The 14,465-nt window shown below is 37.5% G+C and overlaps 1 long non-coding RNA gene across 3 annotated transcripts; it reads right to left on the reverse strand.

The window, feature by feature from the left end:
• Nucleotides 1-876: 876 nt before the first annotated feature.
• LOC110886126 lies at nt 877-5,060 on the reverse strand. Of its 3 annotated transcripts, none has more exons than XR_004885555.1 (7): nt 4,977-5,060; nt 4,582-4,681; nt 4,430-4,502; nt 3,770-3,821; nt 2,032-2,224; nt 1,450-1,529; nt 877-1,062 (listed from the first exon to the last, which is right to left on the reverse strand). It is a non-coding gene; the product is annotated as an uncharacterized LOC110886126 (long non-coding RNA). The 3 variants fall into 3 exon arrangements; XR_002562646.2 differs by having other exon boundaries at nt 2,112-2,224; nt 4,843-5,054; XR_004885553.1 differs by having other exon boundaries at nt 4,843-5,054.
• Nucleotides 5,061-14,465: the final 9,405 nt, after the last annotated feature.

Here is a 14,465-nt window from a genome sequence, read left to right on the forward strand (position 1 = left end):
CACAAACAAACGTTCATGAATACAAATGAAAAAATGAACACAAAAAAGCATCCATTAACATAAAGGAACATATATTAAAAGGTATGAATTATACTACTAGCTTAAGACCCCGTGTGTTACACGGGTGACCTAAAAAAATATATTATTTAACGGTGTTTTCATAAATCTTTTAATGAAAGATTTGTTTCAGTATTATTACTAAAGTAAATATAAAATTACACGTAATTAAAATAAATGAATATGAAATGTGACTTGGACGTTATAGCTTCGGCACATATGATTTGTTTCTTTTTATGACCCATTACATGACCAAGCTCATGCATCCATTCTAAGTTGTACATATCCACACAGGTGTTATGCATGCCCTCTTGAGGCTCTCCCACTTTTCTTTTCATAGTAATAGCATTAATTTCACTCTTTCAAAAGCACTTATCTCGTCATCACTTTAAAATAAAGGTCATCCGAATAATACAAAAAAAAAAAAACAAATTTAATATTTCTAATGTTAAAAAAAACCCAATGAACCATGACACCATAGTTGTTTCACATTTTCAAATCCAATACCAGATTAGCCCTTTCAGTTTCAAGAAGAGCCGTCATTGCTTCATTAAAAAGAACAACACTTGTCCATGAAGTTTTATTGGCAATAGTCACAGTTACACAGTTCCTATCTCGTTTCACATATCACAAAATCCATATTAGTTTAGCTCACAAGTTACAAAATCAGCGTATATATAAAAAAAACCCGGCTAACTTGGTTGGCTAACTTCATGGTGATGTTCGCATGTCATTTTTTGTCCCCAACGTCGGAATTCTTTACATGACATGTAGTATCATATTTTTTGTTGTTCAACCAAAAAAATTAAAAAACGAAAATAAAAGGATGAAAAAATAGATTTGAAATCTTTTGTCGAGAACAATCACCCGAAATTAAACTACAATAAAAAAGAACTGATCTTTGTTGCAATATGAACATTCTTTCACTTGTTTCATCATTCCATGCAGGCATTTTAAAGGGATCCCAGGACGCAGTTTCTTGAATGATTCATACACGAACCTCACCTATCAAGAAAGGGTCCAAATTAAAAACAGAAAAACAACTGCCTAAAATCAAAGCACCAAAAGGGATCTATAATAATCCTAAAAAATAAACAAAAAAAGTTTTCTGCTTGCAGTTGGAAAAAACCATAACAACCTGGGGGGATTGATGTCGTTTATATAGGTGGAACTTATTTATCATGGTGATCTTGATATGTAAAATTTGGCACCATTTATGTTTTATCGGGTTGTTAATGCATCACAATTTGTGCTACATGATATAGCAAAGTAAATAACTAATATTAATTCCATGAATCCAATTGAAATTTTGCTACGTGTGTGTGTTTGACATAAAGTACACAATTCAACATAAGTTCATAATTTAAATTATTAATAATAACTTGATAATACCTGTCAAATAGAACTTTGCCCATGATGCAAAAGAGACTTTTCCATCACTTATGCTCCAGAATTCATGCATACGCCACCAACTGCAGTAAAAAAAATCAATATATGGAGTGTTGGAAATCATATAACTAATCCAATTACAACTGTTTTGAACAACATATCCTAAATCAAACCAAAAAATAACCATAAATCATATATATATATTCTAAGGACAAAATCTTGAATTGTCAATCATAAAATAATGATACCTAATGTGAAATCCCTACAAATTAATTATATTATATACAAATCTAACTATCCGGTGCGGTTTTATACAACCAGTTTTGATATAAACCTAAAACCAAACTGTTCGCTACGGTTTGAATTTTTTAAAGCTGACCGACCGAAAGCAAAAGAAAAAAAAAGCAACCACGAAACCAACCAAATCGTTGACCGGTTTGGGTAGTTTCACGATTTTAAACCGAAACATGAACACCCTAACTGATAGCTATATAACACAACCCAAACATATTATTTGTTTTCCGACTAAAACATATATTAGTCGAAAATAAAAAATATATATTTAGATGGTGTGGAAGCTCTTACCACAACATATGCAACACACATCAATATAAGATCTAATCACTTAAAAACCTATGGCTCCAAAGTCCCACATCAAACCATACATGTGAGAAATCAAAGCATTTGAAGCAAAGCTCTTCGATAACTCTGTCACTGTATCGAAAGTAGTTGTTTCCCACTTCTCCCCTCCTTAAAAGTCCCGTCAAGCAATGTAACCCTAAAAAATAAAAATAAAAATGTGATTAATAGTGCAGAGCAGCTGTTGTTCAACAATACACTTGAGAGAACAAATCGGCCAAACTATGTCAAATTCGAAACTTACGTCACCGGAAATTGACTTAAGATATGAAATCTATTGAGCTTTTATGGATTCGTTTAGGGATGATTGATTGAAGATATGCTTCATCTTTAGCAGTTGACAATAAAGATTTGGAGCGTGTGAAATAAGAATGAAGGAATTGATGAGAAAAGAGGAAAAGAGTTTGGCGCCCATTGGTGAATTCTTTTGATTAAGAGGATGTCCACATCATCAAAATGATTGGCTAAGAATAGACCATGTGACTAAGAAGAATTCTTTTAGTATAGTAGATAGATATTCCAGAAATGTATTAAAAGAAGATAGTAAACTTTTGCTGTGTCAACCTGGCCAATTTTGACCAGTTACCTATTAAGAAGTACTAACCGGTAGGGATGAGCGTGGTACCAGTAACGTACCGGTACAGAAAATACCGGTATTGAAATTCGTTAAAACTGGGTACCGGAACTGAAATATTCGGTATGGTACGGTACGGGAAATTCGGTACTGGTACTCAGTACCAAATGATCATCCTTACTAACAGGTCAAACAGGTAAATTTCAAAAAGTAAACTAAAAGGCAAATGGGTAAAACTTACGTGACATAATCAAATGATTATCCCCTCCTAAATTGTTTTACTAAAAGCTATTAGAGCACTAATGTAAAAATACTTTTTAGCTATATATATAATATATTGATTATCAGTACATTTTAAAAGATAGAAACCACTTGCAACTATACAATTAACTTGTTCTTAGAAAATGTATTTATCTCTCTAATGATTCCGTCAAAACACTTTCTATCTACCACTTCAAATCTAATGAAAAACTTTAAAAACCCAAACTAATGACAACTGTTGACAATACCTCAACAACCAAACGAACAACTTTTGAACAATCACAAAAAATCAGCTCATCCTAGATTAACAGATGGCTTTAATTACGAATAATAAAACGTAAATCATCTGATTAAAATCAAGTGGTAGGAGATGATAAATTAGACCTTTCTGTTCCTCGCATTGACTTTTTTTTTGTTTAGACTCAAATCATTTAAAGTACACCAATTTTAGCTGAAAATGCAAATTTAATATGATCTTGAAGAGCCTGTGGCATTTGAGGCATGATTTTAGGTCAAAATGGAAATTTCAAGAGCAAGAGAACTGAAATTGCAAAGATCTTTCAAGTTCTCAAACTTCACAGTGTGTTTACCAAGCAAAGAATTAAAATCAATAATCATTTTGATTCTTGACATTCATCACAAATCAAGTCCAACCATAATTAAAAAGAACAGTTTAACTTAGGATAACAGATGGCTAAATTCCACCCAGCCTATTCTACAAAGTTTGAAATCTGATCATATTGACGCTTTTCACCTCTAGTTGGTGGTATCTCAACCCTAATTTATGGTAATTCTTTAAAATTAAAGTGATCAATTTGAAATGCATTACAAAAGTGAGGTTCAGATTACCTGCAGTAGTAAATGGGCATATTAGAAGCCTTCCAAATCAAAATCTTCTCAACTGCGAACCACAACTAAACAACTAAGATTAAGAACAATAGATGGGACGTAGCAACATCATATAAAACAGTTTGAAATAAACAATGCTGGTCGAAAGAAGCTTTTTTAAAGATAGTAATGTGAAAAGTTTTGAAACAGGTTATAATCTGGTTTGGTTCAATTTTAACTGATTTCAAAAGATATATTCCTAAACCAACTTCAAATTGGCGAATCGAATCGATTTGCGAGAATTGGATTAGGGCAAACATAATTGAAGAGAAAAAACCCTCAAAAATTCATTATATTTGTGATGCCAATTGTTAATCGTTGTTAATCGCCAGATGGAGATGACAACACTAATAGTATTTGAAAACATGTTGTATTTTTTGTGTGTGTTTATTATCAGTACATAATCAATGGTTATAGAAATTATGGTTCTTGGTAAATTAGCTAACACGCGTATAAACTTTTAACCTTGAAAAGCTTAGAATCTGCAACGATTCGATTTCTCAAAAGTTGAAACATAAACCATTTTAGATATTTTTATTTATTTTAACATTTATAGAAATAAGATGCAACAAACAAAAATGGTATATCACATTCAAAACCAGTTAATGCATAGGAAGATACCTTCATCGAAGTTCTGATTTGATATTTCTTCAGCGGGTCAAAATGAGGGCTAGGCAAATGCTTATTGATATCACTAAGATCAAAACGAATAAACTGTATAAATACCCGATCGTGTCGCCAAAGATATAAAAATACAATAAATTCCATTATACCTGTGTAAAATATCATTTCCTGCCCATCAATGTTGAACTCATTTTTATGTTCACAACCCTTCTTTCTCCAAATATGGAAAGCATCCTTAAAATGACTAAACTGAAATAGAATTGGATTACAGATTTAAGAACCAAAAAAAAGTCCTAAAGCTAAAGGAAATCACAAACGCACAATTTTGACTAATTAATTAAACCCAACACCACTCGTCACTGACACAATTACCTCAAATCAAATCAAAATGAAAGTAACCGAACACGAACCTGTTTTAAGGGTCAACATTCGGGTAGTATAATATACATAACTCGGGTATTGGGTCAGGTCGGGAGCTTTGCTCACCCTAAACTCGGGTATTGGGTCAGGTCAACAAAAGCTTTTCATACTCATAATTCATTACCTCATCTTACGGTACCAAAACAAACCTTCCAGGTCCATTGACTTCAATCCAAACTTCTTCACTCCTCTCCAAATCAACATCGCGCGTGTCATACCCCGATTTCCACACGTTTCACCAGTGGGCCCGGTGGGGGATTACCGTGACGTAGTTTGCAACAATATAGTCAAACAACACAATATTTAAATGCACAGCGGAAGCATAAAGATAGATTTATTTCAACCAACAAAATGTAATATCCAAGTATCACATATTAGCTGAAGTAGATCCACATGTGGATCAAAATAAAAAGCGATGTTGTTCAACAGATAATGGCATCCAAGCTTGCGAGACTCTAACGATGCTAAGGAGTGGCCAGCCTATCTCGTGTAGAACATGCATTTAATCTTTTTGGGGAAAATACGTCAGTTTACACTGGTAAATACATTCAACTGACACTTTTAGAAAAAGAGTTTAATAAAATTGATTTGAATACACGTGGCACAAACTTTTATAACTTGGGATAATTAATCAAATCTAATCTTGTAGAAGAAGTACATGTTCGTTAAGCGTTCAGTCGCCCGATTCGTGCCGGGTTTAAGGTTAATTGACACACCACATAGTACAAAACCGCGGCGGGAAAACCAACGGTTATACCTTTATAAGTATGGACACATTGTCGGGTGTACGGCTACACCCGCGTGTCAAGGTCGTGGCCATTTCATAAAATGATGCCAATGATATCCGGGACATGGTCATTAAACTCCCAAAGGCGTAAAACAAAAAAAACCAATTTTTAAACGGGTCATATTGATAATACTCAACTACTAATGAGTTGAGGTCAATTGCCCGACCAAGCGGTATTTTATATACCATACCCCAAGCCCGTATAAAGGGGAAATAAGTTAAAAGTATTTACCTGAGCAAGTAATAACCACAACAAGCAATTGCAAGTATCTTTTACTGGTCTCCTATTCTGGAACAAAGGTTTATAATAACCTATTAGAATCCTAACGGGTCTTTAATTTAGCCTAAGCTTAGACCGGTCAGTTTCAAAGGATAAATACGGTTTAATCGCATGAAAAGCGAAAACCGGAAAAGGAATGTGGTTTAGACCCAACAAGCTCAGAGACTTATATATTATGGGTAAACTAAACACATTCTGGATTTAGAGATAAAAACGACAAGGTTTGACCTGTTTCGGCTAATTTATGTAAACTAGTTACATAAACCAGACCGAACGCGCAAATGACGTAACGGGTAACCGCAAGAGTCTTACACAGGTTTTCTAAGTCAATATGCTCTAAAGAGGTTGTGATATCAGTGGGATATCTTCCATTATGCCCATAACGAGTTTAACCCCAATATACGCCCCGTATGGGTATTTTGGTTATTTTAAAGGTTATAAAAGTGATTTCCGAGTTATACAGGAAATCTGAGTTTTCTGACCAGGTTATAAAGTTCAAAATACTTTATTTATTATTTAAAATCAGTAGCAACTGGATTCGTGTCAAAATACCATGTAGAACTCATTTTATGTCCGAAAAGGGTATATTCGGTATCAACCGAATCAAGGCCATAACCATAGGTTATGAGCAGGTTAAAAATAATTAAAAATCTTTTAAAATCCCAAAATATTATTTTACATCAGTGTGTAAAAGGTTTGGTGTCGAAATTTGGGTTTAGATAGGCTTTATGCTAATTGCGCCGTTTAATTACTAAAGTTTTCTTAATTGCGCTATTTAGCATAACTAAGAAAAGCGCTATTTAGCATAACTCCTATTCTAGACCTCGGATTGATATGAAATTTTAGGGATATGTTTTGAAATCAGTAATTAAGGTTATTGTCCTTTCACACATCCAAAATTCTTGTTTTAAGGTCAAAAGGGCATTATGGTCAACTTTAAGCATATAACGGAAATGTGCAAACGACTCGGACAAACAACGAACCAGTCACAGAGGGTTATACCATCATGTGACCTGGTCCTAAGAGAGTCCTAAGGCATATCTAAGTTATACCAAAACGGGTAAGAACTGAAGTCAAAGCAAAAGTCAAAGTTTTGCGACTTTCGGTTCCGAACCGGGTCAAAACAGTAAATGGTCGGATCAAACAAGCTTAGACCAGTTATAATACTTATTATCAAGTTATATGAGTGGTAAAACAGGTTACATGCCATCTACATTGTTAATTATGCATTAATTCGAAAATTAGCATTCTGTTGACTTTTTCTAAGCAACTTTGACCCGCCATTTGGATTAGTTAGAGTGGGAATCAGAGGGTGCCCTTTTAAGGGTTTAATGCCCACATAATTACCAACATATAACTACCTTTAATTCGACTAATCACTGGACCATTAGTGATTAATCGTTAAGTCAACCGTTAATTACGACGGTTTGACTTCTAAGCTATAACTAAACAAACACTTAACTAATAAGGGTTGAGCACACTTACAGAAATCCTATGCACGACCAGAGGTGCCTAGAGAGAACACTTGAGCTCCAGAAATGATCAGAAGTGAAGGAATGAGGTGTGGTTACAATGTGTGCATCTCATGGCCTTTTATAGTGAATTTGTGAGCTTAGGATCATGACAACAAGGTCTACAAGTGTAACCAGATCACCAACAAGTGTCCCTGAGTCCTAGGGGTCGTTTAGGGGGCGCCCATGCTGATAATAATGGCTCCTAAGTCGGTTAAAACAGCAAACAGTGCTTCTGTCCGCATTTTCTGTATCTGGGCCATTGACGCGGCCCGCGTAAAGGTCCTCTAACCTTTACGCGGCCCGTATGAATCCTTCTGACAGAACCCATATCTTTCACTACTAGCGCGGCCCGCGTAAAGCCCTTGTTAACCTTTACGCGGCCCGCCTGAGACCTGCTGTAAGATTTTCAAATCTTTTACAATCATTGCAGTTGGCTCTTGGATTTACGGAGGGGTAACTTTGCATTTTGGGCCTTTCTTATTTACGTATAAGGGCCTCGTGACTTTTACCCGCTTTGTTAAGCCCTCGGTTAGTTTATTACTACCTGAAAAGTCATAACTTTCAATGTTTGACGCTTTTAACCCTTCTTAAACGAATTTGGTCATAACCTCCTCATATTATAACGGAACGTGATGAAATTTATGTCGTGCATTCTAGTGAGAATATTTACCGTTACCAAGCCTCGGGTTTGTTAAAGGGTCACTCAGAGGTATAACTTAAACATGTTGACACATTTAACCCCTGTAGCTTGTAATCTCTCACTTTCTTCCACATTTCGTTTCGTATGGCCTATGATTCATTCGTTTGAAGGTACGAGCATCATGTAGGGTTAATGTAAAGTATATTTATCCCTTGTTGACGTTTTGAACCCTTGAATTCACATACTTTCTATGTTTGTCAACTTTAGTCCCTCTGTAGTATTTATTACCACGTGTAAACTTATGACACGTGTCGTTACTTTATAGAACGCAAATTTTCGAGGTGTTACATCCTCACCCTCTTAAAAGAAATCTCGACCTCGAGATTTACTGAAACAAATGAGGGTACTTTTCTTTCATCGTGGACTCTACCTCCCACGTGTACTCAGGACCTCTACGGGCATCCCATTTTACCTTTACAATCGGTATATACTTCCTTCGAAGCTTCTTAACCTGCCGATCCTCGATCGACACCGGTTTTTCAACAAACTTTAAGCTCTCATCAATGTGTACATCTATATGCGGTATAACTAGCGATTCATCGGCGAAACACTTCTTTAGATTGCAGATGTGGAACACATTGTGGATACCACTAAGCTCTTCCGGTAAGTTTAACTTATAGGCAACCGATCCGACACGTTCGATTACTTCAAAAGGTCCAATGTATCTCGGGCTCAATTTGCCTTTCTTTCCGAATCGCATCACTCCCTTCCAGGGTGATACTTTAAGCAATACTTTGTCACCTACTTCGAAGTTAAAAGGTTTACGCTTCAAATCTGCGTAGCTTTTCTGCCTATCTCGGGCAGCTTTCAATCGGTCACGAATCTGGACAATCTTGTCCGTCGTTTCAAAAATTATATCAGGTCCTGTCATCTGGATATCTCCAACTTCTGCCCAACAAACGGGCGTTCTACACTTTCTACCATACAAGGCTTCGAAAGGAGCAACTTTAATGCTCGTATGGTAGCTGTTGTTATATGAGAACTCGACTAATGGTAGGTGGTTATCCCAATTACCACCTAAATCAATCACACATGCACGAAGCATGTCTTCCAACGTTTGGATTGTACGCTCACTCTGTCCGTCCGTCTGAGGGTGGTAAGCCGTACTGAAGTTTAGGCGCGTGCCCAAAGATTATTGGAAACTTTTCCAAAAATGTGACGTGTATCTGGTATCTCTGTCAGAGATGATAGACACAGGCACGCCATGAAGGGATACAATCTTATCTACGAACAACTGGGCTAACACATCGGAGCTATAAGTTTCCTTAATGGGTAGGAAATGTGCTGACTTAGTCAGTCTATCAACTATTACCCATATCGTATCATTTCCCTTCCTTGTCTTTGGCAACTTGGTGATGAAATCCATCGTCACCATTTCCCACTTCCACTCGGGAAGTTCAGGGTGTTGCAGCAAGCCTAACGGCTTTTGATGTTCAGCTTTTACTTGCGCACAAGTCAAACACTTTGCCACATAGGTGGCTACAGACTTCTTGAAGCCTATCCACCAAAAGTTTGCATATAAATCCTGGTACATCTTGTCTGCTCCAGGATGAACGGAATATCGGGAACTGTGGGCCTCCTGAAGGATAACGTCCCGAAGACCTCCATAAACAGGAACCCATATCCTTCCATTTAATCTCAGAATTCCATCTTTGCCATAGGATAACTGTTCTTCAGTTACTCCTAGCTTTTTGTTAGGATAGTTAGCTTCTAGCACAGCTTCTTTCTGTGCAGCTAACAATCGTTCATTCAGACTGTTATTGATTTCAATGCTCTTGGCATTGATCCTTATTGGTTTCACTCTTTCTTTTCTGCTCAAGGCATCTGCGACTACGTTGGCCTTGCCTGGATGGTATCTTATTTCACAGTCATAATCGTTTAGAGTTTCCATCCAACGTCGCTGTCTCATATTCAAATCTTTCTGATTGAACAGATGCTGAAGGCTTTTGTGATCAGAATAGATCACACACTTAGTTCCATAAAAATAATGCCTCCATAGCTTTAATGCAAATACAACTGCACCCAACTCCAAGTCATGGGTGGTGTAGTTCTTCTCGTGCACCTTTAGTTGTCGTGAAGCGTAGGCAATGACCTTGCCTTTTTGCATTAACACACAACCCATTCCGGTGTGTGATGCATCACAATAGACTACGAATTCATCAATTCCTTCAGGTAATGTCAACACTGGGGCGTTACTCAACTTTTGCTTTAAAATATCAAATGACTCTTGCTGCTTAGGTCCCCAATTGAACTTGCTATTCTTGCGAGTCAGCGTAGTTAGGGGTGCTGCAATCCTTGAGAAATTTTCGATGAAGCGCCTGTAGTATCCTGCCAGACCTAGAAAACTGCGAATCTCTGTAGGTGTCTTGGGCTCCTGCCAATTCATGACAACTTCAACCTTAGCAGGATCTACTTGGATACCACGCTCACTGACTACATGTCCAAGGAATTGGACTTCTCGTAGCCAAAATTCACACTTAGAGAATTTGGGGTAAAGCTTTTCTTGATGAAGCAGTTTAAGAATACATCGCAGATGCTTCTCGTGGCCAGCTTGACTTTTTGAGTATATGAGGATGTCATCGATGAAGACAATGACAAATTTATCCAAATACGGTTTGCAGACGCGATTCATGAGATCCATGAATGCGGCAGGTGCATTAGTGAGCCCAAAAGGCATCACTAGGAACTCGAAATGACCATAACGAGTCCTAAATGCAGTCTTGTGCACATCTTCCTCCTTGACCTTCAATTGATGGTAGCCTGATCTTAAATCAATCTTGGAAAAGTAGCTTGCTCCTTGCAATTGGTCGAACAGATCGTCGATCATGGGCAAGGGATACCTATTCTTTATAGTAACTTTATTAAGCTCACGGTAATCGATGCATAGACGCATCGAACCATCCTTCTTTTTGACGAACAAGATCGATGCTCCCCACGGAGACAAACTAGGTCTAATAAAACCTTTGGCTAGCAGATCATCTAGCTGCGTTCTCAATTCTTTCATTTCTATTGGCGCCAATCTATACGGTGCCCTTGCAACAGGTGCAGCTCCTGGAATGATTTCGATTCTAAACTCCACTTGTCTATCTGGTGGCAAGCCAGGTAGTTCTTCTAGGAAAATTTCAGGGTAATCAGAGATGACTGGAATGTCTTCAATCTTGGGTCTTTCCTCACCAATGGTTACCTGAGCCATATAAATGACACATCCTTTCTTTAGACATCTGGATGCCTTCAGCATAGACACTTGCTCAGGCAATCCATGCCGAGTGTCTCCTTGAATAGTAAGTGGTTCACCAGACGGAGTCTTGATTACCACTTGCTTCTTGTTGCACACTATCTGAGCTTGGTTATGCAATAATGTCACACCCCGATTTCCACGTGTCTCACCGGTGGGCCCGGTGGGGGATTACCGTGACGTAGTTGGCAACAATATAGTCAAACCACACAATATATGAATGCACAGCGTAAGCATAAAGATAATTATATTTCAACCATTATTTGTAATATCAAATGTATTACGAGTAGTCGAAAAGTATCCACAGGGGATCAAATAAAAATATAAGTATTGCTCAACAGACGTAGGCATCTTAAGCTTACGAGACTCTTTATGATGCTAAGGAGAAATATCCAGCCAATTACGCATAGTACCTGCATTTAGTCTTTTTGGGAAAATACGTCAGTTTACACTTGTAAATACATTCAACCGACACTTTTGAAAAATCTTTATTAAAATTGATTTGAATGCACAAGGCGCAAACTCTTTCATAACTTGGGAGAATTATTTAAATATATAATCTTGTGAACGAATTATATGTTCCTTATGCGTTCAGTAGCCCGGATCAAGTCTGGGTTAAAGATCAATAGACACACCACAGCGACTATTTATGCAATGACAAGTGTACGCCTACACCCCGCGCTTAGGTCGTGGCCATTTCGTAAAATGATGCCAGGGATATCCGGGACATGGTCATTAACCCCCCAAAGGCTTCTAAGTAACAAGACTGTTTAAACAAGCCGATCAAATTTATTCAATTACCCACTCAATCGGTGGAGAATTTGATGCCCGATCAAGCGGTATACTATATACCGTAACCCAAGCCCGTATAACGGAAAATAAGTTAAAAGTATTTACCTTTGCAAGTATAAATCCTTAATCGAATAAATTGCAGATAGCTTTTACTGGTCTCCTATTCTGGAACGAAGGTTTTAAAATAACCTATTAGAATCCTAACGGGTCTTTAATTTAGCCGTAGCTTAGACCAGTCAGTTTCAAAGGATAGTTACGGTTTAGTCGCGTGAAAGGCGAAAACCGTGCATAGAATGTGGTTTGGACCCAACAAGTTTGAATACTTGTTTTATATGGGTTTAATAACCACACTCTGGATTTTGGGGTCAAAACAATAGGGTTTGACCCGTTTCGGCTAGTTTATGTAAACTAGTTACATAAGCCGAACCGTGCGCGCAAAAGGCGTAACGGGTAACCGTAAGAGTCCTACACTGGTTTCCTAAGTCAATATGCTTTAAAGAGGTTGTAGTATCAGTAGGATACTTTCCATAATGCTCGTAACGAGTTTAAGTTCATATTATGCCCCGTAGGGGTATTTCGGTCTTTTTAAAGATTATAAAAGAGGTTTCTGAGTTCTACAGGAAATCTGAGTTTTCCGAACAGTTTATAAAGTCTAAAATACTTTATTTATTATTTAAAATCAGTAGCAACTGGAATCGGGTCAAAAGACCTTGGAGAACTCAAGTTATGGCCGAAAAGGGTATATTCGGTATTTACCGAACCGTTGGCATAACCGCAGGTTATGAGCAGGTTAAAAATGATTAAAAATCTTTAAAAATCCCAAAATATTATTTTACATCAGTGTGTAAAAGGTTTGGTGTCGAAATCTGGGTTTAGATAGGCGTTATGCTAATTGCGCTATTTAATTACTAAAGTTTCCGTAATTTGCGCTATTTAGCATAACTCCTATTCTGGACCTCGGATTGACGTGAAATTTTAGGGACATGCTTAGAAATCAGTAACTAAGGTTATGGTTCTTTCACATGTCCGAAATTCACGTTTTAATTTAAAAAGGGCGTTACGGTCAACTTTTAAGCATTTAACGGAAATGTGTAAAAGACTCGGACAAACAACGAACCGGTCACAGAAGGTTATACCATCATGTAACCTGGTCCTAAGAGAGTCCTAAGGCATATCTAAATCATACTTTAACGGGCCAGAACTGAAGTCAATGCAAAAGTCAAAGATTTGCGACTTTCGGCTCCGAACCGGGTCAAAACAGTAAACGGTCGGATCAAACAAGCTTAGACTAGTTAATATACTTATTATCATGTTTTATGAGTGTTTAAACAGGTTACACACCATCTACATTACTGGTTATGCATAAAATCGCAAAATAGTATTTCTGTTGACTTTTTCTAAGCACGTTTGACTCGACATTCGGACTAGTTAGAGTGGGAATCAGAGGGTGCCCTTTTAGGGGTTTAAAGCCCACATAATTACCAACAAATAACTACCTTTGATTCGGCTAAACACTGGACCATTTGTGATTAACCGTTAAGTCAACCGTTAATTACGACGGTTTGACTTTTAAGCTATAACTAACCAAAAACTCAACTAAGAAAGGTTAAGGAAGCTTACCAAAGTCCTATGCACGACTAGGGATGGCTTGGTTCTGCTTTGGAGCTCCAGAAATGATCAGAAGTGCAAGAGAAAGGTGTGAAGAACTTGTTGTACATGAAGGCCTTTATATAGTGTTCATAAGGCTCTAGATTGTTGACAAACAAGTCTACCCATGCCCATTGATCATCAACAAGTGTCTCTAAGGGTCCTAAAGCAGGTAGGGGGCGCCCATGCTGCTACATTAATGGAATTAAGTCGGTTTGGAGTGAAAAGGCAAGCATGGAGCAAAAAGAAACGACCAGAGAGCCCCTCGCGTGACGCGACGGACCCCCCCTTGGGCCTCGCGTCGCGCGACCCCCCTCTGCAGCAGATCTTCTATTTTCTGATTTTTGCGATTTGATCCTTGGCTCTTCGAACACTGATTGGTCATCAGTTTGTTGCATATTGAGCCTTAAAAATTTACGTTTAGGGGCTTCAAGACCTATACCCATTTCGTTAAGTCCTCGGTTAACTTATTGTTACCCGAAAAGTCCTTAACTTTCAACGTTGACGTTTTAGTCCCTCGCATACGAATTTGATCACAACATGCTCATACGATAACGAAACTTTATGAAATTTTTGCCGAGTATTCTAGTGAGCATAATTAACCGTTACAAAGCTTCGGGTTTGTCAAAAGGTCACTTAGAGGTATAACTTAAACATG

Source organism: Helianthus annuus, chromosome 17 (assembly GCF_002127325.2).
Source record: "Helianthus annuus cultivar XRQ/B chromosome 17, HanXRQr2.0-SUNRISE, whole genome shotgun sequence".
Taxonomy (NCBI): Eukaryota; Viridiplantae; Streptophyta; class Magnoliopsida; order Asterales; family Asteraceae; genus Helianthus; species Helianthus annuus.